Here is a 3550-nt window from a genome sequence, read left to right as displayed (position 1 = left end):
GGGGTTCTGAGGGCTACACTGCTGCTGTGCAAAGAAGGCCACACCCCAGGCCTCCCGCTCTGCCTGAACTGTGCTGGCTCCCATGAGCCCAGGCACCTCCGGCCATCTGTGCTCACAGCAGAACTGATGACTAGGGGACCTTCCCACTGGAGTGGGTTGAATGATGGCTCCCAAATATATGTCCACGTCCTGATCCCGGAGCCTGTGCATGTGACCTTTTTTGGAAGTAGGGTCTTTGCAGATGTGACTGGACTAGGATCTTGTTGAGATCATCCTGGACTATTGCGAGGTGCCACAGTCCAGGTGTGAAGTGAGGGGCCAGGGGCCAGCACAGACAAGGGGCAGGGACCAGGCCTGCAGCAAGACACCTGGGCGTGAATGAGTTGATTACCAATATTGATGGAAATAACAATTCATCCAGGGCCTACTATAGATACCAGTCACTCCACATATATTATTTTTATTCTGTAGAAGAACCTTAAAAAATAGATACAATTTTTGTAATTTTGCAGGTGAGAAAAGTGCTGCATAGAGAATTAAATCCCAGATCCAGAGTTCAAGTCAAAATCTGTGCGTATTCTGTGTGGGCACTGCCCTTGAAGCAGTGATAACAGTGTGTTGATTTGCTTCTGGGCCGCAGTCGGGACAGAGTGGCCGCCGTGGAGTCTCAGGACAGCATGTGCTGGCCCTGTCACGGGCGCCATGTGCATCCGGAAACCCCCTATCCCCTGCGTCTCAACCTTTTTGGTTCCTGAGCTCAGGCAGAGAAAGTTCTGATAACAAGCTCTGATAGCAGGAATCCCACATCCATCCAGTCCTTACATTTGGGATGGCAGCTAGCAACAGTGTGACTAGGGAAGGATTCGCTCAAAAATGATCAGAATGTTCCCACCTCCCAAGTCCAGACAGCTAGAGGCCAGCTGGCGAGAGATAGCATCGGCCTGGCTTTCTGGGGCACTTGCTGTGGGTCCTGCGGGAGACACGGAGGAGGTTGAACACGACTTCGGATTCACATCGCCACCATCTACTGGGAGGGATCGGCCACACCTGTGAGTCTGTAAACACACATTTGAAGTCTCGTGTATGAAGTGAAAGCTAAACCAAAGGGTATAAAGAGCAGTTAGTGTTCAAAACAAAGATCTATAAAGACAAGGACAATCACAAAAGCAGAAGTCGGGGTAGGAGACAGGCGTTCCTGTTGGAGGAGGAAAGGACGGATGGGCAGGACCTGGGCACCTAAAAGAGGAGCTTTGCAGCCAAGAGGGAAGAGACACCCCAAGTGTGTGTGGCCTGTGAGCCGTGTGAGGAGGGACACCCGGGGCCGCAGGGCTGAGCAGGGCTGGGGTGCGGGAGGACTTGGAACCTGGTGGCTCGGAACCCTAAGGCCAGCAGCGCCGCACGGCTGTGCCCAGCCCGGCCCTGGGAGCCGGCGGTGGCCTCTGTGTCTCTCTGTCCAACCACTTTCTCTTCCAGGCGGCCCCACCCAGAGTCCCTTTCCTGCCCGAGGCTGGGGCTTTCCGACGGTTACTCACCACTCTCCGGTGTTTGTCCACGGAGCCTGCCCGCCCGCCTGCCCGCCCGGCTGTAGTTGTTTTGACTTGCCCGGCTTTTCATGTATCCTCACGCTGGTTATGTAAGGAGCACTTTATGTAACCGGCAGGCTCCATTGTCCCAGGCCTAGGGGGAGGGTGTGCGGGGGGTGGGGGGGGGCGCACCAGCAATCTAGGGCGCTGGCCAAAGTTTCCAACACTCGACGGGTCAATGCAGTAAGCGCCCCGCCTGCTCACGCCTCCTGAGGCACCCCCTTTCCAGCTCTGCCTTCCTGCCCCCTGCCCGCACCCCCACAAGCAGAGGGAGGCCCACCCCTCTGCCCTGGACACGGATGCTTTGGGGACCCAGAAAGAGAAGGGGTGAGGGGACCGCTGAGAAGCCAACTAGGGGGTGGTGAGATGAGAACAGGAGGCTTGGGAGGATCTCAGATTCAGATGCTGAGAAGAGATTCCAGGACAGTTTGTGTGGGAGGTGACCCCTGGCACCCCAGGAGGGGGCTGGGGCTGGGCAGGAGCCAATACAGCGCTGGGGGCCTTGGGGAGACTGCAGATACGCCTCAGGGCTGCACCACACCCCACCCCGGAGGAGGGGAAGCTGGCCGCTGGTCCTCCAACTACATCTTCATTGTCCAGTGCTCTGGAGTCGTCCATCTCCAGGCACATCCAGCTCCTGTGGCCAGAGAGAGCTTCAGGCAGCCTGGACAGGACACTGGGTGCCGGGGACCCTGTTGCAGTGCCGACAACAGGTGGTTCTGCCCCACGCCAGAGGGAGAGGAGGAGGAGAGGGTGTCACCAGCACCCAAGGCCAGGGTCAGGCTGCTCCAGCTACAGAGAGAGGCAACAGTGACTGGAGACGCAGCCTGAGCAGTGAGAGGAGGGATTCCCCCGCCTCCACCCCAGGCTCCCACCAGAGCGACATTGGCTGAACATGGAACATGATGGTGGCCAGGCAGGGAGCCTGGAGCCCACAGTCTCCAGGGTCAGACCTGCCCCAAGAGCCAAGCTGGGCAGGGGGAGTAGGGGCTCATAGGGGGAGTAGGACCTCATAGGCCCAGCAGGCTGTGTGACTCCAATGAGGCGTCCGACAGGAGGCCACGGCCAAGGCCAAGGCAGGGAGTGACTCGCAGAGCAACTGCGCACGGCTGGGTGGTGACGGGGGGCCCTTGGTCGGGGCCAGGCTTCCCAAGTGGCCTGAGGAGAGCAGTGGCCTGAGGTCTAGCCTGATCTTCGAGGCCAGGACATCAGCGCTGGCAGCGGGAAGCCCTGGGCGCCTGGCCTGGGACGGGCTCTGGATGACTCGCTTCGCCCTGGGGCGGGGGGGTTGGGTCCATCCTCCGACATGTGTCCTCAGCTGTGTGCAGGGGCCGCCGTGTCCCCTCCTCGGCTGCGCCGGAAGCCAGGGCTTTCCCTTTCCTGACCGCTACGGAGGCCGCCTTCTTTTCTCTTCCCCAAAAGGAAAACTTCTGCAACGCTCTGGCCAAATAAGTGGGGAACTGACTTCACTTTGGCTGAGATCAACCGGCAGGAAGTGTCATTATCTAAATGGACCAGTGATCCCGGGAGAAAGAAGGTCGTCCACAGGCCTCGTCCTGGAGAGCCAGCAGGGAAACCGCATGGGGTGCCAGCAGGAAGGACGGGCCCAGCCGGCCCCTCTGAGCTGCCGGTGACTCCTGCTCCACTGTCCGCGGCGCGTCACTGCTCCGGCTCCCTCGGGGCTCCTGAACACGCAGGCACATACAAGGGCAGACAAGTCCCTGGGCATCAGAACAGGGGCCCTCCCCAAAATATGCCCACTTCACAGCATTGAGGTTGAACCTCACATTCCCACGACGGGAAATTGCTCTGAAAAGGAGAGGTTCCAGCACGTACACGTTGCACCGCAACCATTTGTCAAGACGTAGAGTCGCCTGTCGGCCTGAGTACGCTGGTCCGACGGCCTGCGGAGCTGGTTCCGTCCAGGAGAGCGTAAACTTCACACTTGCAGTTTGAGGGACACACGT

The 3550-nt window shown here is 59.0% G+C and overlaps 1 long non-coding RNA gene across 1 annotated transcript; it reads right to left on the bottom strand.

Moving 5' to 3' along the window:
* Window positions 1–434: 434 nt before the first annotated feature.
* On the bottom strand, window positions 435–1582 carry LOC118676887. Its single transcript, XR_004974246.1, has 2 exons — window positions 1533–1582; window positions 435–1095 (listed from the first exon to the last, which is right to left on the bottom strand). It is a non-coding gene; the product is annotated as an uncharacterized LOC118676887 (long non-coding RNA).
* Window positions 1583–3550: the final 1968 nt, after the last annotated feature.

The sequence above is a fragment of the Myotis myotis genome, unplaced genomic scaffold (genome assembly GCF_014108235.1).
Source record: "Myotis myotis isolate mMyoMyo1 unplaced genomic scaffold, mMyoMyo1.p scaffold_m19_p_2, whole genome shotgun sequence".
NCBI lineage: Eukaryota > Metazoa > Chordata > Mammalia > Chiroptera > Vespertilionidae > Myotis > Myotis myotis.
Note: the sequence above shows the minus strand (reverse complement) of the source record. Positions and strands in the feature narration are given on the sequence as shown.